Source organism: Nycticebus coucang, chromosome 18, assembly GCF_027406575.1.
Source record: "Nycticebus coucang isolate mNycCou1 chromosome 18, mNycCou1.pri, whole genome shotgun sequence".
Lineage (NCBI taxonomy): Eukaryota > Metazoa > Chordata > Mammalia > Primates > Lorisidae > Nycticebus > Nycticebus coucang.
The window spans coordinates 44,805,208-44,830,002 of NC_069797.1; the positions used below are offsets into that span (position 1 = coordinate 44,805,208).

At 49.4% G+C, this 24,795-nt stretch overlaps 1 protein-coding gene across 12 annotated transcripts in view; it reads right to left on the reverse strand.

Moving 5' to 3' along the window:
• The window catches only part of MSI2 (musashi RNA binding protein 2), a 406,134-nt gene that overhangs the window by 211,222 nt on the left and 170,117 nt on the right, over positions 1–24,795 (reverse strand). The gene's annotated exons all lie outside the window — the stretch shown is intronic.

Below are 24,795 nucleotides of genomic sequence, written 5' to 3' on the forward strand. Positions count from 1 at the left end.
ACAGCGACCCAAGTTTAACACAAAGGCAGTCTTTTATCATGTCACAAGAGATGTGTGAAAAACATCTAGCCCAAGTCCCCAAACATGGCAAGCAGTTTTAATTTGCATGCCACATAAATACCCTAAACTCAAGTTTTACTCAACACTCATTAAATGGGAAGAAAAACATCGAATAGCGCTGCCCTGCTTCTGCTTGCATCCACCCAGCCCTTACAAAGGGGTAGGCATTCTTCTGAGTGGCGCAGCAAAACAGCCAGTGCTGAGACCGAGCTGAAATTATCTGGTGGCAATTAAAAGGAGCTGCCATAGTTACCCAAAGCAAACAACCCAACACACTTGCCAGGTGCCCGGCAACCGCAAAGCAGGCACAAGCAAGGGAATTCTCAAATTATCCTCCATGGCCTGCCCAGGGTGCCCTCCCTGCACACCAAACCTGGTTCAAGACATGGTATCAGTGGCAATTAAGAAGCCAGTTATTTTCTGAAGTTTTATTCACTGGCTGATCTGAGTTATGGGCTGAGTAGCTGGGTTTCTTGATGATCCCTCAGAGGCAAGAAACAGAATATCAAACCTGCCCATCCACATATACAGGGGTTCCCAGTCAGAGACCTTGTGCTCCTGGAGAAGACATCAAGGGTGAGGCTTTGCCAGCTTCCAAAAGTCAACCAGAAATTACACAGTGATCCAAAGATAAACACATAATAACACTAGTTGACCTAAACCTCTGATGGCCATTGAGAGATTATTAATACATACCCCCACACATATATATGTACTTACAATAAATCAGGTTGATGTATTTTATTTAAATGTGCTTTTACATATGTAATATATCTAATATATATGTATATACCAAGTTGATATAAATAAATCTATCTAACTTCAATCTATCACGTCAGAATTCACCTAATTCCCACAATTTATCGATTAATTGGTTTCCAAGAAGGAAACATATTCTTTCAGGCATATAGAATGTCTAGGAGAAAACTAATTTTAAAAGAAGTAGTAGTAATATTAGAGACTGCTCTACTACCTCCTCTCATAAAGGGGAATCTGAAGCCATAAAGAAAGAAGAAACCAAGAAATCTCTCCAGGAATCTTTCAGGAGACATCAATCTTGGCTCAGCACCCGGAGCTCAGTGAGTAGGGCGCCGGTCACATACACCGAAGTTGGCAGGTTCGAGCCCGGCCCAGACTGCTAAACAAAATGACACCTGCAACCAAAAAACAGCCAAGCATTGTGGTAGGCACCAGCTACTCGGGAGGCTGAGGCAAGAGAATCGCTTAAGCCCAAGAGTTGGAGGTTACTGTGAGCTGTGATGCCTCGGTACTCTGAGGGCAACATAGTGAGACTCTGTCCCTCCCCCCCCAAAAAAAGATATCAGTCTTGTGAGAGTTTCCTTAAAATAAATTCACTGGCCAAATAAGTTCAGGAATCAATTACCTCACTTAACCCGTGCTCAGAAAATCAGACCACATATTAGCAGAGTAAAGGCTCTGATAAGTCCTGCATTTTAGGGAAAAGGTTAATTTAACAGTTGCTACATTTACTTGACCATGGATCCCTTGCATCTCTTAAGACCTCTCAATGCCTTGGGGAAACGTATCCCTAGGGGAAAATGTCCAATCTTCTGCCTATAGTCCAATTCTGCCCAGAGAAATGGTGAACTTGGTGAAAACTCTGTCAAGTCTTTATCCCCTTTAGGGCTTCAGACTCCCCAGTTGGGATATGATACACCACTTCTTTTAAAACTATTTTTTTTCCTAGAAACCCTATGTCCTAAAAGAATAGGTTTCCCTCTTGAAAACTAATTTATCAATAAACAGTCTGACCACACATTAAAACTCCAGGTCTTGGAAAGGATGCTGCCAAACTTCTCTTTCCCTTCTACCAAAAGCCAGGAACTTTACAAATGAGGTGCCAATAAAACCACAGGGCCCGACTGCATGGAGATTGGGTGGGAAAATACGCCTTGCTCCCAACTCAAAGAGCCTTGGCCCATTCAGATACGTTCTCCTGCCAAGGATAATTAAATGGTTGAGAATGACCTAAAAGGCCATCATTTGCCTAAAACAAACTCTAAGGTGATGCAACCCTGGGAATTACATCAACATTTGCAGTGAAATGCCTGGAATTTAGCCTCAATTGTGCCCCAGAGCATAGCCCTTGGTAGGGCCCTTGACCAAAATGAAATCTACACAGCCCCTTCCTCTTAGAGAGGTCATGAGGAGGCAGAGATGTACAGGTGCTCTGGACTCATCCTTTTCTGTCTTCCCCTCTGCACCATGAGCTCCCTGCCAGGAGTAACTGCTCTTCTACATCTCAGTATCTCCACGGATAAGCTCAGAAATGTCAATTATTGCTACTGTGTCGATGTTTTCATTCTGCTGCCCAGAAATCCCTCACCTGCCCAGTGTCTGCGTTAGGTCAGAGGTCCATGAGGGCTGCCTCTATGGGGGGTCTGGTCCACGGCCCCATGGAGTGATAGGGCACATAATGAAGAGTTTCCCGGAGATGTTTCCTCCACACCTCTTCCCTAATTAATCTTTAGAGTTCTGCCCGAAGAGTTTGTGCATGACACCCATATGTGGGCATTAGCTAGGATGGGAGAGTGTATGTGTGTGTGTGTGTGTGTGTGTGTATGGGGGGGGGGGCGGTGAGGCCAATGTTTTCCCAAGGTTAACCAGCAAATCAGCAGGATGCAGGCTCCGCTAGGTGCTCCACATGGCCCTGTTTCTCTGAGCACAAACAGGAGGCCAACAATTCAGAAGTGCGATCCCCAGCTCTCCCCCGCGGGCCCCTCCGCTGTCCTCATCCTCCTGCTGCCTCGGATCCCTGAACACCACATCTCTCAAGAACATCTCTGTTTGTTTTGGACTCGCTATACACAAAAACTTAAACACTCAGGGGGCACGAGCAGAGGGAACTGAGCTTGTTTAAAGATGATCTCTTTTTAACATCTGTGATCTTTAATTCATAACCGTCCTATGAACCAGGCAAGCAGTGGACCAGGGCCGAGAGCTGCTCCCCCTACTACTCCCATTTCTAAGGGTTTTAAAATGCAAGCGGCTGCACAGGAAGTTGGATTTCACAAAAGCAAAAGAGAGAAAAACATACTAATTCACAAACAATGGCTTCAAGCACCCCCATCCCCCCCGCGCCCCGTTTCATGTCTGGTAAGCGTTGCCAAGTGGTCTGACCGTGACCACAGCTCCCTGTATGTGGGGTGGGGAGCAGGGGCCCCGCTGCATTCTTCAGGGCCTGACCACAAAACCATCTTTTGTACAAAGCTACCATAGAGAGAGACCATTTGGTGTCCGCACCGCAACAGACAGCTGGCCGTACTCTAAACCAAAGGGAGCGCTAAGAGGCTCCAGAACCACGCAGGGAGACAGGAGGAAGGAACTCCAAGTCACCACACATCATCCACCCACCTGAAGGTCAGCATGCTAGGAGCCGCGTAAGGACTTAGTAAGGCAGGTGAGGAAACCAGGCTCTCAGAGGTTACTTACAGCCTCCAGGTTACTGCAGGGGCAGGGTCCCAGCCAGATGTTCTAATCCCCTAGGTAAAGCCACACTAGTATCCCAGCCACAGGGCTGCCCTGTTACCTCTGCTGGCTTTAACCTAGCGAGACTTCAGGCGCCATGTGGGCTGCTTGCCTATGAAGCACTCCAAGGCTACTCTAAGGCTAAGGGCCAAAGCCACAGACAGGGGGAAGCAGAGAAAAGAACGCCACTAGCAGCTATCAGGAGGGTGAGGCAGGCTGGAAACACTCACGCCGCCCTTGAGAACAGTAAATGGGAGCACACTGCCACCAGACACCAGCGCCAGCGTTGGGACAGAGGGAGGAGGGCGTCTGACATCCACAGTTCCTGGTTGTCTGAGGGGCCACCAAAGGCCAATCATCGCTCGGCCCTGGGGCTCCTTCAGTTCAACAACATACTCTGCAAACATGCTCAAGATCCTCTCCTGGGGGAGAGAGTCCTCTCCACGAGGCCCTTGTGGCTGTTTATTGCACTAAGGTCCTGCCCTGTGAATGAGGACCCCTGTGGATATTGGCCTCTGCAGCCAACAGCTGGACAAGGGAACACAGAGCCAGGCAGAACTCTCTGACCTCTCACCCGACAAGTGGTTCTTGATGAGGAAGATAAAGGCAGGAGCCCTGAGGTCAGGCCATTTGGGTCTGGGCTCTGCCAATTCCAGCTGTGTGACCTCAAACAAGTCACCCTGCCTCCACTGGCTCACGCGGGACTGGCAGAGGACTGTGGTGAGGACTGATGAGTTAACACACCTGGCACAGGGACCTGCTCCACACGGGCGGATGCTGTATCTGCTCCTGCCACTGCTCCGAGAGTGGAGTTAAGCTTCTTGCATCACCCTCCACTAGGCTGAGCATGAAACCAAGTGTCCTGTGATCCCATTGACTCCTCACCACACGGGAAGTTTCAGGGATCCGGCTCAACCCCAAATTATCAGAGGCCAGAAATATGGCCTGTGGTATTCATCCTGTGGACAGTAAGAAAAGGGACAGAAAGCCTCAGGAACTGTCACAGAACGGTCTGAAGATCGAGATGGTGGTATCATAGGAGAAGAGACCACAGGCATGGGCCAGAAGCCCCTCCACTGGACACGGTCCCTCGGCCAGCACTGCTGGGTTCCACACCTGTCATGCAGAATCCTTCCCCACACTGAGGTTAGAGCCTGCATCCAAATCACAGCTCCCTCTCAGCTGTGTTGCTGAGGGCAGGACCCAAACCTCCCCAGGTCCGCACCTGTGAGATAGGGATGAGGGTAGCATTACCCCCGTGGGTGGCCAGGTCCTAGGAGAAACAGGTGAGCTGAAGCACAAAAAGCACCTCATTCGGTAACTGGCATGTTGTAGCTATCAGTATAACTGCAAACCTGCAGGCCCACTCTCTTCAGTTTAGAACCACCTTGTAAACGAGCATTTTCAGGTATAAGGTCCTTCCTCCTCCCACTCGTGTTTCTAAGTCCAGAAAAGACAGTCCACACTTACTGATGCTATCTACAAACCATGAGAGCAAGCAAGTGGACTGGAAAGGGCACTGCAATCACTCGGCTGTCCCTAAGGAGCCCCGGACCTACAGCTAAGGGGATCTCTGGCTTGGCATGGGGCACGCACAAGAGGAGGCTGGCTTCTAGCCCTGGATCTGCTGGTGGCACTCTTCTGGGCAAGCTGGCCTTGAACAAGCTGCTGTCCCTGCGTGAGGATGAACGGAGGCTGCTACGGTCCCTTGGGACTGATACTGGGTAACCTGTTCCCCCTCTGCGGGGGAAGGCTCGATACTGTCTGGGTAAGAAGCCGAAGAGGACTACAGGACACACTGCCCAAAGAGCCACAGTGAAGAAGGCCTGAACCCCTCTGCCACATCTGTCCTCAGCTGGGCAAACTCCCACAGCACATCCAGGAAAGTCAGCCAAACCGGTTAACCCTTGCCATGTCTTGGGATGAGGGTGTGGTCAGAGGTGCCCTTGTCAGGAAAGCTGGGTTTGAGGACACGGGAGAGCTACTCCTCAGAAAGAGAGAAGGGGCCTCATTCTAGGTAACGGTCAGCGAGGCTTAGAGGGGCCGGGGCCTCTCGTCTGCACAACTCCCTGATGTCCCCATGCTCTTCTTCCCCAAAGTCCCACTCTTGCATCAGACAGCTGGCTGATGGAGGTGACAGATGGTACCCTGTGCCTTTCCTCTTTCTGAAGGGCCAAAGCTGCCCCTGCTGGGCAGCAGTTGTGAAGTATTTTAAAGACTTTATCTTAAAAAGGATGTGAGGAAGAAAGCTGGCCAGGCCAGGCATCTGTGCTCATCTCACTGTCATTCTTGAGTCATATTGTGGCTTTGTAAGGATCTGAAGCTTCAGCTTCCCACCTTAAATCTCAGAGAACAGCTAAACACCAAAGCAATTTTCTCTGCTGACCTCCAAGCAGAGGCAGAAGCAGGTGAGAATGAGATTAGGGACCTGTTCTTCGTGAGAATCCAGCAATAGCTATGAGGCTTCCACTGTTAAGAAAAATGACGGAGAGTTTCACTGTCCAGAGATGCCAGGCCCCAGGTTGGCACTGGTGCTGCAGAAATGTCACAGGCCAGCGCAGAGCCCACTAGGGACACCTCAGCCCACCATTTTAGAAATAATAATCACTTCCTTGAAGCTGACTTCCTCATACACTCCTATCTGCTGACTTGCTTTGCTAAGGATCTCATTTGTGCGTTTCAGGACAAGACTTGTCTGCCAAGGAGGTGACAGCTTCTCCAAAAAGAAGTCCCTCCCTCAAAGGTGCACTCACTTGAGTGCACACACTCTTTCACATCCTCACATGCTCAAAACCACACAATAGGCACGACGGTCTTGCAGAGAGTTCCAAACATTCCTAGTTCAGAAGAGTGTTGGAATGTAGCTAAAGGCACAGGAAGTTCAAGTCTGCGCAGTACCTAACAGTCAATTACCTCCAACCCTTTGTTCCTTCTGGACACTTACCTGCTTCCTCCAACCATCCGTCTTCTCAATCTTAACCTGGATTATTGACAATCAAGGAAGCTTCGTGAAGCCCAAGAAGAAGTAAGAGAAGAGGGTGAAAAATGCCACCACCACCCACTGGGCCATCCAACCCCATGTTAAACTGCACTGGACCATCGAATCTCCCCTCTTCTTCCAGCTAAGTCTCGGGGAAGGACAGAGGAAAGATGAAGTTTTAGGAAGGTGGAAAGCCTGCCAAGACAAAATAATACTGTATTATTTTCTCGGAGTATACAGAAGAGCATATAAATGCACACAGGAAGGTCTGTTTGAATATTCACCAATATTAGACTGGGGTGGGTGGGGGGAACGTGAGGAGCAAACTGTACGAAGGGACTTTTGCCTTTTCTATAAGATCTTAATTTTTTCCAAGGAGACCGACTTCTTGAATTACTTTATGTGATTTAACAAAGCTCTTTTTCTTTTCTTTTTTTTAAGCTGAGGAATGCCATTTCCAGTTGCTGCTCCAACCCCAGAAGGAAATAAATCTTTTTCTTCCCTCTCATTTTTCGTTTTGAAGAAAGAAAAGAAAACCCTATTCCCCTCCGATGTTGAATTTGCTGAAGGTCAAATTCTAGTGCCTCTAAACTTTGATAATGTCCCTATAATTTACTATTTTTTTTTACAAGCGCTACAGTTTTTAATGGCAAAAGCGAGTAATTTTTCACTGCTCATTTGCAGCATGGGAAGGGAAAAAAGTCTGTCGTGTCTGATGTGTCTACACTAAAACACTTCATTTTCCTTTCTAGTCAGTAAGTGAACTAAAAATCACTTCTTGCAAATAGAGGCATATGTCTATAATGGACAATAACCTACGTGTCTATGATCAAGCCTGGGCAAAAATAAAATAAAACAAAGCCAGTGACCCAGAGAGTGGCCAGGACCATCTGATTACAGAGCCTCATCTGATTAAATATGTTGGCTATATTTGAGAAACTACTAGTCTACAAGGTCAAAGATTTCTGAGGTCACCAGCCAGATAAAAAGAAAGAAATTCTAGCAATCCCAGTCTTCCACACATGGGAAGAAAATTACAAAGTGTGGAACATCTGTCACTCTGGGGCTATCACCCAGGACCAGAGGGGAAGAAGGGGTGGGGGCAGAGATGAGCCCAGGAGGAGGTAGGGTAGCTCCATCCCTCCAAGGAAAGGCCTCTTCAGCACTGCCACAGGGCACGATGTTGACATTCCTGCAAAAGGAGGGCTGTGGTGGGGGGATTCACAGGGTGCATGGGGAGGTGCTGACATGTCACGAAAAGGGCACTGACCTTAGAGTTAGATATCTGAGTTTCAATCCAAGCTTGGCTTTCAGCCAACAATGCAATAATTACTTCCTTAATGACAACAAAGAATGTTAAGCATTCATTGACCACTTACTATATACGTGGCACATGTCACGCTATGCGATTTGCATGCAAGATCCTCTGAGACCCTTGCTCCAATCTGCACTCACCCATTAACCATTATCCCCATTTTTCGGATGAGGAAAGCTGAGGTTTAGGGCAGCAACACAGGCCAGCTTGAGGTCTAAGCCAGTAAGTAAATAATGACACCAGGGCAGTGCCACCTTAACCTCTCTAGGATCCCCTTGCTGCATCTCACCTGGTTTTGGGGCTCCCGGAATCAACACAAACAAAAGTCCAACAACCAAGTGTCCTCCAATGAGCCTCTTGAGGGTAGGCCCAGGGACAAGCACACCTGGGTCCCCAGGAAGAAGTTGAATGGCTCCTAGAGGGTGGTCTTGGAACTGAGTCTTTTCTCACACATCCACACATCTCCCTGACTTTATAAAACTCAGCCGGCATGGGATGTTTGATAGAAACAGCTTGGACAGCAGAAACCCATGCTTCCTGCCACCACACCGGGCCCATGAGGGGTGAGGGCAAGGGAGGAGAAAGGCTGCTCCACACACCTACGGGCAGGCGCCCTGCCAAAACCCGCCACTCGCCGTCTTCCTGCTCACTTTGCCTCATGGATGATTTTTAAAGCTTTTTAATTGTCCTTAATAAATTACCTACATGTGCACGATTGTTACAATAGTTTCATTAATTTTTCCCGGTGCATCTAAGCTGTTTATCACAGAAGTGTTAATGGAAAAGAAAAACATGTCAGACACTCTAGGCCTGGGCAAATTAATGCTTATGGGATTGCTTTCCCACACCACAAACAATTAGGGACGCCTTTATTTCATCCGAGCAAAGCATCTTTCAGCAAGGCCAGGAGTGCACCCACCAGAGAGCCCCCGAGCTGCCCGCTGTGGGAGCCGCACACAAATGCTTGCCTCACATTCAGTAAGTGGTAAATTTATCTCCACTCTCCTAGGGCTGAAAGCTAAACTGATCATTGGCAGTGCTCACAACTTGCCCCAGACCAGGTAGGAGAGATGCGCCAGTGATATTTCCGATGATACGCTTCTTGGCGTCTGAGGCTTTCAATCACAAGTATGATGTCAAGGGCACAGGGGAGGAGAAGGACAATGACGCCACTGTGACATTCTGGAAGCTGAGCATGTGGTTCCAGATCTGGGTAGCGTAATGCACAGGGGATTGAGAGCTGGATGGAAAGGGGAAGAGGGTCTGCTAGGAGCTTGGCCATAAAACCTGAGACCCCGATGTTATTCTATCATCTGACCAAGAGCTTGACTGGACAGCTGGGTCAGCTGGGCCATACTCAAGTGATAGCAGAGTTAGGATTCAGAAAAAAACATAGACCGGGCCTTCCACCTTGGTTATGTTCTATCCAGGGGTTGCCCCGTCAGAGCAGGGGAATTTAAAATTTAAAACTTGACCTTGGGCAGCTGGCTTTGGAGTTGTTAAGTCTAACTAATGGTTAGTCTCCTTGGAGCATGTGGATTTTTCTGGATTCAAGTTTTACAAAGCAACCTAGTGTTGAAGCACATGTGAGGGCAGCTATACAATAAAATCCAAGGCTCCGGGCGGCGCCTGTGGCTCAGTGAGTAGGGCGCCGGCCCCATATGCCCAGGGTGGCGGGTTCAAACCTAGCCCTGGCCAAACGGCCACAGAAAAATAGCCGGGCGTTGTGGCAGGCGCCTGTAGTCCCAGCTGCTCAGGAGGCTGAGGCAAGAGAATTGCGTAAGCCCAAGAGTTAGACGTTGCTGTGAGCTGTGTGACGCCACGGCACTCTACCCGAGGGCAGTACAGTGAGACTCTGTCCCTACAAAAAAAAAAAATCCAAGGCTCCAAGGTCTGCCCCAAGTTCGGCATAGTTCTTCCCAATAGGTTCACTTCTTGCCACCCCAGATTACTGGGTGTTCCCTCACGTGCTGTGCCTTTCACCCCTGTGGGCTCCCTGTGATGGAAAGTTCTTCCCATCCTTATCTGTTCTATCGAACACCCACTCATCCTTCAGAGCCCGTGCCTCCTGTCCCCAGATGGAGCCATTTGGAATCAGTGACGTTAGTATACACGAGTGCATCTCTGACAGCTTTCTGGGCACTAAGAATACCCCCTGAGCTGAGAGAATGGTCAGCCTCTTCTCCAGCGAAAGTCCTATAAGTATTGACATTCCAGCCCCCCTTTAGAGCCTAAAATGCTCTCAAGGAAAGACCCTATGCTTTTTTCCTTTTTGAGACAAAGTCTCACTTAGTCACCCTTGGTAGAGTGTCGTGGCATCATAGATCACAGCAACCTCCAACTCTTGGGCTCAAGTGGTCCTCTGCCTCAGCCTCCCAAGTAGCCGGGACTATAGGCGCCCACCACAAAGCCCGGTGTTTTTTTAGAGATGGGGTCTTACTCTTGCTTAGGTTGGTCTTAAACTTCTGAGCTCAAACGATCCACCTGCCTCGACCTCCCAGAGTGCCGGGATTACAGGCACGAGCCACTGCGCCGGGCCAAAGACCCTATTCTATGTGCACCACTGACAGTGAAACTGCATGGCAACGCCCTGGAGGGGGCCACCGTGTAGGGACACAATGTCCCACGCTCTCTTTACAGCAGGCCCTTTGTACCCACCGCCCTGGAGTGCTGAGAACACAGACAAACTTCCAACTGTCCCCAGCCGAGCCCTAGGGTCTGCCCTACTCGCTCCCTGCCCCACTGTCCTCCCATTCTACTTCTTCCTGTTCCCTGAACTCACCGAGCTCGAGCTCATTCTTGCCTGGGCGACCACACAGACCAGGAAATCCCTGACCTTAAGACAGCCACATGCCCCAGAAAGGCCTCGCTGATGCTCTTCCTAAATTAATACCCTCAGGCACACCCCACCCCGTGCCCCAGCTCTCTCCGACCTGACACTCTGTCCCATTTCCTCTCCGCATTGCTCAAAACCCGTAAGTAGTGCGTTCATCTATTTCTCTTCTCATTCACAGTCTGACTCCCCGTTAGATTGCAGACTGCATAGGAGCAAAGAGCTTGCTGCCTTATTCACCTCTAGATCCCCAAGGCCAAGAACGGTTGCTGGCACAGATGGGGCACCTCTAAATATTTATCTCATGAATGAATGAAACTTACTTTGTTGCAAGACAAGGTTTGGTCTCCTAAGTCCCTAGAAAAAAACCTCTCTATTCTGAAAAAACAGCCTGGTTCTGCTGAAGGAAGCCCTGGATGTAGGGACTGGGTACACTTTGGAGTCCAGGGGTGGGGGCACCCCCAGTGTACCAGGGAACACTGGTAAATCCTCAGCATGAATTAACAAAAACTAGTTGCATGTTAATATATGCTGCTTCTTCCTTAAACAGCTTATGAACACTATAATTTTCTTCACTAAAACAGTGTCTAACAGAACCAACTCCCCTAATTACAGACGTTTGTATGCATTATAATCTTTACACAATTAAACCTACTAAAAGGAATAAATGATTAAATGCCCCCCCCCTTGCCCTGTCACTATCCCATCCCTCCCCTAACTAGCAGAAAGAAAACACCACAACAAAAACATCACAAAGGTGCTGAGGACACCAAGTGAGGCTGGAGACAGTAAAAATCCTAGGAAATTGAAATTCAGGCTGACACAGAACTTCATCACGATAGGGGTTAAAGTCAACTTTCAACTTCAAACCCCTGCATCTCACAGCTCAGCATCTGACTTCAATGTCACATTAAAGGCTTGTGTGTATTGTACAAAATGTCTCATTTCAGGAGCAAACATCTTCCTTTGCACAATTCATCTCCAGACACAAACACACGGCTTGGTGACCAAAGGAAGCCTTTCTGGGATCATCTCCTAAAAATTTCACAAATGCATTCCTGGCCCAGGGCTATTTACCAGGAAGTCTGCGGCAACTCCTCTGGAGCCAGGCAGGTTTAACTGATAAATCTCTCTTTGGGACACAGACTGTGCATCCTGGGGAAAACATCCAACATGAACTTCTATAAGAAAGGCCCAGACATCAGCTTCCCTTTCGATGCTAACACCCCAGTTTTTTAGACTTCTTCACTGCAGGGAAAGAAGGGGCACCATGCCTGTGAACGCTGACAGTTGAGACATGTCCTTCTGTCTCAAGCACTGACAGGGCCCTGAGCACAAAGCCATGTTATCCGTTATCCGAAACCCTGAAAAGCTGGTACTTGAAAAGGAGAGCAAACAGAGAGGCTTAATTACAGCAGAGAGGGGACTGCCCCTGTAGGGTCTTCACTCAACTCTGGGCGGGCCCTGAAAGGCCCTGTCTCCTGCTTGGGCCACACCCTACACCAGGCTACCCAAATGTGGCATCTCAGAGGGCAAGCCAGGCTTTGCACAAGCAGAATGATCTCTCCCACTTTTCTGGGGACAAAGTTCCCCAGAACAAAACAGGATGACCTAGAGAAAGATCTGGCTCATCCCATGGCCTGGCAGCGAATGCCTTTTAGGCAAGGTGCATTCTCCACGCTGAGCCCGTGTTCTCAGACAGGAGGGATGATAGCATTTGCCTCCTCAGCTGTTGATGGTGCAATGTTCATGCTCCATGAATAGTAGCTACACTGATCAGGCAAAGGACAAATGGCCACATGTCAGGAATCCTGTCGGGTTACGCAGGCCTTGGGAATTCTTGGCCCTAAAAGTCCCTCTAAGACAGTGGATCTCAACCTTCCTAATGCTGTGGCCCTTTAATACAGTTTCTGTGGGTCGCGACCCACAGGTTGAGAACCGCTGCTCGAAGATTCTTGAACGTGGAACGGTTTGGGAAGAGTGGAAGGGGAAGGGATCAGCAAAACCTGGAGGTTCTCCCATTTCTTTCTAGTCCTCTTCCCCTGGCTCCGCCCCGTGCCCATCCCCACCAGGACCAAATGGATGTGGCTGCAGTTCCTGACGTCACCACTAGGGAATCTGACATAAACCCCCGTTGGATTTAAGGGGAAAGAGGCACCAGCCCAGTTTGGGGGAGAGAAAGAAAGCAAAGTGGCATTTGCTGAAATTTGCTGTCCTCGTGCTGGACCTGTTGCCCTGGGCTCTCATCCTGTCCTCATGATAAGCCGGTAAGGTGGGAACAATGATGATCTCATTTTGCCTCCGGTGGAACTGAGGCTCAGAGAGGTGAAATGGTTTGCCCAAGGACACACAGCAGGTGAGCAGGACCTCAAGCAAGACTAACCCCCCTGAAAACCCTGCCTCACCAAGGCAGAGCAGTCTCATTCATGGGGCAGAGAGGAGAAAGGGTTTTAAGCATCAGCTTAGCACTCTTTGACCTTAGATACCCCTTCTAGGCACTGAGCCTCCCCTTACAGAATGGAGGTTGGCTGCTCTTCCAACTGTGTTCTGTGGATCCATGAGTCACCAAGTTCTAGGGCTTTCCCCCAGAAGCAGCCTCTCTCGGTACCTTTTTCGGGCCTTTCTTGGGTGGCTGAGGAGAGGCAGTGACTGCTGGAGCCACGTGTGCCCAGCACAGCTGCCAGGAAGTCTCATTAGTCAGCACCAACAGCTGCTGCCACAAAACAGGCGGCACCAACGGAGACGCGCCCAAGACTGCCGGACCCTGGGCATGGCAGGAGAATGGGAACAGCCAAGGGGAAGCAGGAATTCAGAACCTGCAAAGGACCCAATGTGGGCCCTCCCCTCGTCCGCAGCCAGAGCCGCGACCAAGTCACCTGAAGCCCAAAGGCCCACCCAGCCCTCATTACACAGACCCCAGCAACGAGCTCGATTGGATTTTCTGTTCAGGAGGGACTTTCAGCTGTAGACAAGCTCAAGGTATCGTCAGCGACATAGACGGAGAGGCCACAGGAGGACCCAAGCGTCCTGAGGGTCCTGAAGCCGCTGGCCACCATGTTCCCTGTCTGCCCAGGGCTGGGAGAGAGCCAATGAGGTGGGAGGCAACTCCTAATAACCCCTCTGAAGTTGGTTTTTGTCAGCATGAGTCTTGCACCCTTTCCTTACCCCCTTACATTTTAAGGAGGGCAATTTTGTAAGTATTCTTAGGTTCTCTTGTCCTCAAAGAAGAACCTGAGCATCAAATTTCCAGCCCTGTCTGCCAGAGCTATCCCAGGCCCCAAGCGCGCCTGAGAGAGATGCCATTCTATACATCTGTCAGGAAGAAAGGAAGGGGAAGGTGGCCCCAGGCCAGCACCATCCTCTCTGCTCCCACCCACTATTCCTTGGTCCTTCCAGGGCCTTGTCAACATCCCCTCTCAACTTCCCTCCAGTCTCACCTTGGGCAAATATGCCCAGGGGTTGTGGGTCATTTCCCACAAGAAGAAACACACTGAGGAGAGGCCAGTGGAGAACGTCACAGCCATTTCTTCCGGGAGAAGAGGAGGGGAGAAGGCTAACTGGGCAGGCTGCGGAAAACCCCACTGCAAGTCCAATGAACCTGTGCTGTTTAAGGAAAACAAACCCCAGACAAAAACCTCTCCAACTTTGGAATCTTTTTTTTTTTTAATTTATTTTTTTTATACAGACAGAGTTTCACTTTATCACCCTCAGTAGAGTGCTATGGCATCACAGCTCACAGCAACCTCCAACTCCTGGGTTTAGGCGATTCTCTTGCCTCAGCCTCCCAAGTAGCTGGGACTGCAGCCTGCCACAACGCCCGGCTATTTTTTTGTTGCAATTTGGCCGGGGCTGGGTTTGAACCCACCACCCTAGGTATATGGGGCCGGCACCCTACTCACTGAGCCACAGGTGCCGCCCCCAACTTCGGAATTTTACAGCAACTCCCCTTTAGCAATGTGAAATTTTTCATGCTTCAAAACCAAGGAGGTAAATGTCTCTGGAAGGTTTGTCAAAGTTGGCTGTGCTGATGTACAGGGCCATGAACTGACGGGAAAGCCAGTTTCAACATGCAGACTTCAGGGGAGCTCTTCAGGGGGCGGAGGGGGGTGTCTTCCTGAGATCCCACCATCGTGGTGTCCTCCCCTTAAGCTACAAGAGTGAAATAAATAAAGACACTTCCACCAGTATCACCTTTGTCTAAGACAGACAACTATAAAAACAGTGACTACTTCTGCTAGTGTACCTCCCCGCAGCCAACACGCTGAGTACTTCCCATATCCCAATTAATCAACATAATGCCCCAGGAGGCTGAGAGCTGATGAAGAAGTTTAACAACACAAAGAAAGAATAGAATCAGGCTGAGAGAAAAGGAAAAAGAAACCAACACTGATTGGAAACATCTTCTGTTGTAGACTTTACACAGGGACTTAATCTCCCAGGGTCCCCTACCCTGAAACAAAAGCTCCAAGAAGTTCAGCGAGGTACAAAATTATTGAGTCCCCAAACTGAGATTCAAACCCAGTTCCATCCAACTATAGATGTCTATACACATGCTGATGACAATTTTATACTTCTCCTAAAAAAAAAAAAAAAAAAAGGGCGGCACCTGTGGCTCAGTCGGTAAGGCGCCGGCCCCATATACCGAGGGTGGCGGGTTCAAACCCAGCCCCGGCTTAACTGCAACCAAAAAATAACCGGGAGTTGTGGCAGGTGCCTGTAGTCCCAGCTACTTGGGAGGCTGAGGCAAGAGAATCGCTGAAGCCCAGGAGTTGGAGGTTGCTGTGAGCTGTGTGATGCCACGGCACTCTACCGAGGGCTATAAAGTGAGACTCTGTCTCTATAAAAAAAAAAAAAAAACTACCTCCCTGTAGTTAAACCCAAGTAGGGCAGCTCAGCCAAAAGGGTGTTGATAGTGACTGGGGGGCAGAGCTGTCAGCGTGCAGGACATAAGGACACTTCCCAAGGCGGAGTTTGGAAGCTTTGCATGCCTGACTCCAGGAGAGACAAGGTGGATGGCCAGGCTTCCGGCTGTTCAAGAGCCTGAGGGAAGAAAATTAGCACCAAATGTACTAAAAAGAGTCTTCCTTGGGCCTTGGAGGGAGTGGGACCCCTCCCTCTCCCTGGTCAGCCATCTTGTCCGCATGAGTCACCAGGCCCAGGCAAGGGTGTGGGTGGTTCTGCAAACCCATCCTCGTCAATGGAAACAAAATACAAAGACTCCATCCTCACATTAGTGGGTTATGGGAGTCACTGCCTCCTACAGCAGGCCACGCTGCCTAAAAACATCCGGCTCCAGTACAACCAGGTGCCCGCAGCCCTGGAGGAGCGGCAGGGGGCAGTGTTGACAGCAGAAAGTGGGCCAGAACCTTAGCCCCCATCCGAGGTGGCCCCTAACCTGAGGCCCCTCCTGAGCTCAGGCACCCATCTGGGCTTGTTTCCTCTGTAGTAAAAAGAGACCGCCCAGTTCCACTCCCTCAAATACCAGGCTCAAATAAGGGTGGCTGTGGCCTCTTGGAGGGCTAAGGGACCAGGGCAAAGCCTGTACCCTCCACACCCTGGGAAGCCGGGAAATCGTGCCCACACCCACAGTACAGGGGCATATAAATGAACAAACACACACTCAGACCCAGTACACAGAGTGTGAGGCTGCACAGACTGCCATTCATTAAAGGCCTGTGGCAGCCTGCCAAATTATAAACAGCCCGGCTCATTTCTAACATGACCGGCGATTCAGCAAAGTTCTCTGGCCTTTAGCAGTGGTGTGAGTCCTGTCTCCCCTTAATCTCTTTCAGCTAGATGCTCTATAGAGCTCAGTCTGACCCAGCCATGCTGGGTTACGGTGCATGTATGCGGGTACACACACCCTCACCCCAAACCCAAGTAAGACTTTCTGATAAACAGGATCTGATTGATACTAAGCCCACAGATATAGGGTCCAAAGGGGTTTCTAAGTCACAGGAATGAGAAACACAAAGCTGTTTCCCAAGGAATGTGAGGTATTGCTTCCTATGCCCCAGCCAGGGCTCAGCAGCCAGACTCCCCAGCTCCCCTATTAGCACATAGCCCATGGCCACTTCTCCAACTGACAGTGCCACCCCACCCTTCCAAGTACAGTTTAAATTGCCTTGCATGGCTGCTAGGTCGAAACACCCAAAGTGGTCATTGGTTGAAATAAAACCATGTAACTCTGGGGAGACCGGTGCATGTCAGTGCAAGTCCCTTACCATTACCACAAGCCAGAAGCAAGCCATATGGTTCTAATTAGAGGAGACAGGCATCCATACCTTCAGTTAACCACATTTATGGTACCAATAATATATGATCAACATTTACATGCCAGGGAACCAGCAAGCTAAGACCTCACACACTGACCCAACACTTTGGGCTATCCACTAAGAATCCTGGAAATTTATTCACTGATCAGCTCTTAAGGAAATGGCCCATGTCTGGACCCTCTCCAATGCTATGAACTTCTTCAAGACAAGGCCTGAAGCTGATGAATGAAAGTCACCCAAGGCAGGTCTCTGGTATGGCTGAAGGCTTGGGTTGATCCTGCCCTTCCCTCAAACATCCAATCTCTACCACCAGCCAAGGGCCCCACGTGTCCTCCAAGTCAGGTAAGGCCACAGTTTGAGTGGGAAAAGCCACAGTATAGGTTTAATGCAAATCCTCATCCAGATCTATGAATACCGCTTGGCCTCTAACCTATAAAATCCCGGTAATTGCACACATTTGATCTGAGCAACCCAAAATTGCAGGAAGCTGAGACTTTCCCAGCATCAACCATTAGAGCAGAGAACAGTGCCTCCAATCACGTCCCAGGAAATGGATATCTAAGGAAGGTGTCCTCAACTTCACAGAGTTCCAAGTAACCCAACCACAGGGACACACACGCGGCTCTTCTAGCAGGACAGCCACAACTCTCAGGCCCCAGGGTCCAGATCACACTAGGATTTCCAGGGGGTCTGCTCCTCTGACTCAACCCTCATCTCGATCTACTTCCATTGTTTCCCCCTTCTACACTGTATTTTAAAAAATCCCTTAGAGAGAGTGTTTTATGTCCTTAACTGAAATGTGGCTTTCAAAACAGTCCTGACCTTCCTGCTGGCCCCGCCTCCTTGTCACAGAGCAACAGAAATTAAATTGATTTTCCCTATCAGGGCTCTGCATCTGGGTGATTATGCCCAGCCTCCAGAAAAGTCCGCTCTCTGCTCTATCCCACGAACAGAAACCCTGTTGCTAAATCCAACCCCACAGGCTCAGGAAGGAGGGGATGTAGGAAGAGGGGGTAACCAAAGGGCACAGGTAACAATTTATGGCCCCCTTGTCACTGTGGTCTTATCTCTGTGGCCAGTCCCTTCTGAGAAATAGTACCCGTTACTGAACCCCCAGGAGGGCTGCCACTGGCAACCGGCCGTTTGGGACAGGTGGCTGGGCTGGGGAGCGGAAGGCTTGCTAGGGAGACCCCCTCCTGGCCTCCACCAGACCCTCCTCCTCTGGGCATGTCACCAGCTGGGCGTCTCAGCTCAGGTCAAACCATTTGCCCCAACCCCCCTCTGCTGGGGAAAGAGTGAGGAGGCAGAGGCTGTAGCCAGGACTAAGGCTAAACATGTTTAGAGAAGTCCCTCCATAACCCTCCACCCCAGAACAGATCCCCACCTCTCTCTAAAAAAAACCTGCTGTGCTTTCCATTCTGAGCACCTATAGTGATCTGTCACTACGCCTGTGAAAATTTATCATTATGTATATATGTGTGTGTGTGTGTGTCTGTCTAAGGTCACTCTTTCCCACTAGAGTATGCTCCAGGAGAGTGAGACCATGGCCACCTTCTTCCCCACAGTACCATGCACTTGATAAATATTTATTGAGTAATTAAGTAGAAAAAAGAAGTGTTTTATTGCAGGCTGCTAGAAACAGGATGCTAACTTATATTTGGTTGGGCCTCTTTGGGAATCGTTTGGACCACAAAATAGACTATACGAACGTGTAAGGTTCTTTTTTCCTTTCCTCATACTTCTCCTTGTTTTCATCTGGGTAACAAGCCAGAAAAATGTACCCCTGAAATTTTTTGCTAAGTGCAAGTCTCATGAAAAGCTTCACTGCAGTAAAAACTGGGATTCTACCTGACAACCCTCTGGAAACATTCTTTCTCTCCCCTCCCCAATCTTTCATGCACGCCCCCTCCCAATTCAATCCCCAATTCATGCCACGGCCATGCCATGATCCCTAGGAACAGCAGTCCCACTGTCAAGCCCCTCCCTGAACTGGAATTCAATTTTTGACCTGACCGAAGTTCATTACTGGCGTCCAAGAAGATCTGGCTCATTGAGTCATCCTTCTGATGACCTGGGAGAAAAAGCCAAGAGGCTCCATTTATTTATTTCCACCTCACTCTTTTCCAAAAAGGATTAGAGGTGTCTTACAAAAATACCCTGAACAAGACAAAAACAGATGATGAAATGAGTTAGGATGGGGAACAAAATAAATCTAAATACAAGGTTACTGCCCAGAAGTGTACATCGCCATTGATTAACGGCATTCCCAAGAAATGAGATACCCAAATCTTCTTTCCCCAAATCCCTCCTCATCAGGAAGATGAAAAAGATTTCTGCTGATATTCAACAGACAATTCACCCACCACACAAGTGTCTTAGCTCAACCTTGGGGATTCATCAACAATGCACACACCAGGCTCCAGGCTGGGAGCATCTCTCACGTCCTTCAACCCGATGTCAAACACCTCTCAGCCGGGGAGAGGTGAGTGGCTGGAGCCAACCCAGGAGAAGGGACAGGAAGGGCAGGGGAAATGTTTTCTCTAAAACCCGAGCACTGTCAGTACTCATCTCTGCTTGTAAAATAACCCTGTCTGACCTTGGGCAGACCTCCTGGGTCCCTCCAATTCTAAAACTTTGATGATTTTATGATTTACCACTGTCATATTCAGAGGAGTGGTTTTATTGGAACACCCCTACGAGTGGTAGGCTTTCGCTTCCACTCAGCTCTCCAATTCTGCCTGCTCTCTAGGGAGAATGGGCTGCCCAGACCCAGGGGCTTCTCTGTCCCAGTGTCTTGAATCTCTCAACTTCCATTCCCTGTGCATATCACCAAGGCCCACGCTGGCGCTCCTCCCTGCATCTATCTGGCAGGGCATCAGTTTTCTTTTGTCCAGACTTTTCAGAGAATCCAGTAGCCAGAACACAAGTATAAACAGTTTTCCCCACAAATTTATGAACACACCTTCCTCATTCTGTGAGATTTCCCAGTCCCTATCACAAGATCAAGTATTTATTGAGTGCATATTCTGTGCCACACACTCTACTGAAGCCCTTTCATGAATTCCCTATAATCCTCAACACATCCCAGGGAAGTAGTTAACTTTATTATTCACCCCATCTTACAGATCAACATACTGGTACTCAATGAAGTCACATGCCCAAGGCCATGCCAGAATTACATTCCAAGTTTATCTCATTCCAAAATTCTTAACCACGACACCATATAGTGACTCCTGGCTCTTGCACAATCCATTAGGAACTCCCCCGATTTTAACAGCTTCATCCCTCAGTTACAGATTTCTCTGATATGTACTCATTGCATAGAGCTAAGCCTTCACCCCAAGCACCATGGTGCAGGGAAGATGTGTGTCTCATGCTCCAACAGACCTGGCCTCTGATCCTGCACTCAAGGCCCCACATCTTCTCAGAGCTTCAGTTTCCCAGGTGTCTCCTCAAGCCACACTTTGGTTATCATTTGAGTGTGGCAGGTCCTGGATAAAGATTTTTTAAGGAGGGATGGACTGATCCCCCTCACCCTTAAGACAAATCCACAAAAACACGGATCCATCACTGAGCATCTCCAGACCAAAGAATCCATCACTGAGGATGGCGGGGCATTCCTTAAGGAGCGAGTAGCCCTAAGGCGCTCCCTGACCTGGGAGGTCCCTTTAACCCCTATAATGATTTTCTAATTAAGCGGAGAGCATGCTGTATTGACGCTGACTGCAAGAGTAGCTTAGGGGAGGAAGACGGTGGATTAGAGGAGTATAGCTAAAGAAGGGAGCTGGCCATCAAAGCCAGATCACCAGGCTCCCCTCTAGCCAGTCCCTCCAGAATAATCTGAGTGATCTTTAAAAACACCGGTCTTCTCACTAGTCTATGGCAAGGCTTCCCACGGCCCTAAGAACAAAACTCTCAAACTTCTTTCCATGGCTTGCAGGCCTCTGCAGGGCACACCTTCCTCTCCCACCCCCCACCAGGTGCCATCACACCTGCCTTCCTTCTGAGTCTTGAATCATCAAAATCTGTCCCACCACAGGGCCTTTGCACTGCCAGCTCCCTCTGCTGGGACAACTGTCCCCAGATCTGTACAGAGCTGGGCCCTTCTTTCATTCAGGTCTTAGCTTCAAAGAGAGCCTTCCCTGACCACCCCATCAAAGACAGTCCCAAGCACTCTCTCTTACATTAGCAGAGGTTATTTTCTTCATAGCAAAAGGAACTGCCTTTATTATTTTTGGTTATTTGCTTGCCATGTGAGTGCCTTCCCCTTGTCCCTATATCCCCCAGTCCCCAGCACAGCACCCAGCATACTGGAGACACTCAATAAAAACGTGGCGTGGATACGTTCACTGCAACGCCAGTCATGATAGCCAAGCCATGGAAATAAACTAAGTGCCTACCAATGGATTAATGAGTAAAGAAAATGTGGCATATACTTACAATGGGATACTATTCTGCCTTTAAAAAGAAAAAAAAATCCAGTCATTTTGCAACAACATGGATGAATCTAGAGGACATTACGCTAAGTGAAATAATCCACGCACAGAAAGACAAATACCACATTCCACAAGACCTCGCTGACTTGTGGAATCTTTAAAAAGTCAAACTTCTATAACGAGAGAGGAGAATGGAGGCGACCAGAAGATGGGGGTGCACGGGGAAAGGGGAAATGTTAGTCAAAGGGCACAAAGCCTCAGACAGGAGAAGTAAGTTCTAATGATCTGTAGCTTGGCACAGTGACTACAGTAAATCACAATGTCTATTTCAAAACCGCTAACACGTCCGTGCCACAAAAAAATTACATATAAGATGATGAGTATGTTTAATCAGCCTGGTTTAATCATTCCCACAACGCATATACGGATCACAGCATGGCCTTGCATCCCATAAATATGTGTAATTACTATTTGTCAATTAAAAATACAATTTAAAAAAGGTTTAGATGTCACGTGTACTCCCCCACACCAAAAATTTAAATTAAAAAAAAAAGTATACCATGGAAAAACCCCACAAAATGTGTCGGGAAAGGTGAAGGAGGAGGGGGCCACAGGAATAAACAACAGAGAGGTCCATGTGAGTGACCCATGAAGAAGAGGTGGTTCTTTGGAGCCAACGAACCCCGAGACAGACGCCTGGGGATTATCGCAGTTAATACCTCTTAGGGGAGTCCGCGAGGCCAGGCAGGGGTGGGTGGCTGCGTACAGAGAAAACACCCCAAATGCAGAATCAGAGAACCTGGTTTCAAAACACAGCCTCCCTCCCGGTGCTTTTGTTTCTTAGGCCTGCCATAACAAAATACAGCATCCTGGGTGGCTTAAAACACCAGAAATGTATTGTCTCACAGTTCTAGGAGCTGAAAGCATGAAATCAAGGTTTTGACAGCACTGGTTCTTCCTGAAGGCTCTAGGGAGACTGTTCCAGGCCTCTCTCCTGCCTCCTGGTAGCTCCCAGCACCCTGGTGCTCTCTGCCCTGATCATTCCAATCTGCCTCGTCTTCACACAGCATCCTTCCCATGTGTGTCCTCCAAGTGCAAATTTCTCTCTTCTATCTATACCAGTCACTGAACTAGGGCCCATGACCTCGTGTTACCTAATTGTATTGGCAAAGACCCCAGCTTTCCCATCCTGAGGTTCCAGGCAGACATGAATTTGGGGCACTAACTCAGCATGCAACCTTACTGTCTAAGCCTCCTTTCCTCGTCATCCCAGCTCAGGTCTCAAACCCTTTCCCTAAAGGCAGGTGGCAGCACTGATGACAGGGCCTGTCACACTGGAAGGGCCTGTCTGCATGAGCTGAGTTGCAAGACTGCGGATTTGATGTAGCAGGAAGTAGGGCATCACTGCGAGTTGGTCGCAGAGGTCTGTCCAGTGTAAACAGGGTTTAAGGAAGACGCATCAGGCGTTGGAGGGCCAGACAGTCAGGGCGGGAGGGAATGCGACAGGGAATCACATCAGGAAGCAGAGTGGTTCCGCCTGACTGGGGATGGGGACAGCAGGCAGGAGAGAGGCAGTGAGCACAGGAGCTGCTCAGCAGATAAACATCAGTCTCCAGGAATGAGTCAGGAAGAGCTGTCAGAAACGCCACTGTTCTCCCAGACAGGAACTGAAGGCAGGCGAGCAGGCAGTGAGGTCAGTGAGAGGGGGGTGAAGGTGACATGAGCCTGGGACATTCAAATGGAGTAAGTAAGGACTCAGGCGCGCTGAAGAATAAAGTGGGAGGAAGACTATGGCGGCCGAGGACACGAGCGTGCACGTCTCAGGGAAGGAGCCAAGGGCAAGGACCAGCCGGCATCCAGTGAGCATCTCAGCTGATTCCAGAGAGAAGCAGCCCTTCAAATGCCTGCTCTGACTGTCCCCCCCCCCGCGGCCTAACGTCACATTTTGACTGAATGCAAATTGTACAAAACAAATTATTTTATTGAAAGAGGTGCAACAGAGGCTCGGTGCCTGTAGGTCAGTGGTTAGAGCACCAGCCACGTACACTGGGGCTGGCAGGTTCGAACCCGGCCCAGGCCTGCTAAACAACAATGATAACAATAACAACAAAAATAAATAGCTGGGCATTGTGGCAGGCGCCTATAGTCCCAGCTACTTGGGAGACAGAGGCAAGAGAATCGCTTAAATCCAAGAGTCTGAGGTTGCTGTGACCCACAGTACTCTACTGAGAGTGACACAGACCGCCTGAAAAAAAAGGGGGGGTGGTGGATGGCGCCTGTGGCTCCAGGAGTAGGACGCTGGCCTCATATGCCAGAGGTGGTGGGTTCGAACCCGGCCCCAGCCAAAAAAAAAGAAAAAGAGGTGCAACAGAGAAAAATGAAGCTTTCCTTGCCTCCTTTGATTCTTAAAAAAGAACAATCTTGAGATCAGAGGCTGCAGGTTCCCCACCCCTGCTGAGGGCTATGCTCCAGGGATGGGGAAAGAGAAGACATCGGCTCAAGTCACTTCTGGGCTGCGGACCTGAGCAAGTCTCATCACCCCGCCTGGCCTCACACACTCGCCACGTCGCAGATGAGGAAACGAAGATCCCTTCCAAAGCTGAAACTCTTGTGATTCTCATCCACCAGAGCCACATTAAGTGCCTGGTAATTCAATAATTCAATTAAGAAAGCTCAATTTTTTTTTAAGCTTAATATTTAATGGAAGAGTTATGAAGTGCAACACAACTCGGGGTGATTAATCGTTACAATTAAAGGCTGAACGTGTTGCAGAGAGAGAGGCACAGATTAGTGGGAGCACACGGCAAGCCGGCCTAGGCACTGGAGGAAGCCTCCTCTCCACAGTCCATGCCTAGCCAAGCACCCAGCTGAGCCCGCGCTCCCAGAGAGGCTCTGTGTACAGAATTACCTGGCTGCTTTGCTTAGTGCAACTGGGCACAGCTGGGGTCCACAGTGCAAAGAGGGGTCCCTCCCAGCCTTCCCGACAAATCAGAGCGTTCCAGGGGTGGCAGAAGTTGATTTGACATCTCTGCCTTCCTATGTCAGAGAGATCCCCCCTCTGAGACCACAGGTGCCTCTAGCCTCCAGTAACCAAATGCAGGGTGCATAAAAAGGTGTGCCACACTGCCCGTGCCACCACACAGCTGGCCTTGCAGCCCCCAAACCTCCTGGGCCTGTGGACTGCCTCTGTCTGTAAAGTCAAAGGAAGATGCAGACATCCACAGTGCAGGGGCTGATTCCATCTGTGACCATGCAGCATCTAAGGAGCCCTCCAGCCAGCCATCAGCTAGGTCCCCAGGTAGCTGGTACCACCCCACATTCTATGTGATGGCTGTGTGAACCTCCAGGGCTCTGATTTCTGTGCTTAGACAGAGCTGCCTCTAAGCATCAGGAGAGAAAAAGGGCTG